Source organism: Mizuhopecten yessoensis, unplaced genomic scaffold, assembly GCF_002113885.1.
Source record: "Mizuhopecten yessoensis strain PY_sf001 unplaced genomic scaffold, ASM211388v2 scaffold9449, whole genome shotgun sequence".
In the NCBI taxonomy this organism is placed as follows: domain Eukaryota; kingdom Metazoa; phylum Mollusca; class Bivalvia; order Pectinida; family Pectinidae; genus Mizuhopecten; species Mizuhopecten yessoensis.
In genome coordinates, this window is record NW_018408053.1 from 4,904 (window position 1) to 5,311 (window position 408).

A 408-nucleotide genomic window follows, 5' to 3' on the forward strand; every position below is an offset into this window, starting at 1 on the left:
TATCGTTGAGTTATTAAATAATGCTAATTGTTGAGTTGTTAGATAATGCTAATTGTTGAGTTGTTTGATAATGTTAATTGTTGAGTTGTTAGATAATGCTAATTGATGAGTTGTTAGATAATGCTAATTGATGAGTTGTTTGATAATGTTAATTGTTGAGTTGTTAGATAATGCTAATTGATGAGTTGTTAGATAATGCTAATTGATGAGTTTTAGATAATGCTAATTGTTGAGTTGTTAGATAATGCTAATGGATGAGTTGTTAGATAATGCTAATTGTTGAGTTGTTAGATAATGCTAATTGTTGAGTTGTTAGATAATGCTAATTGTTGNAATGCTAATTGTTGGGTTGTTAGATAATGGTAATTGATGAGTTGTAAGGTAATGCTAATTGTTGAGTTGTTAGAT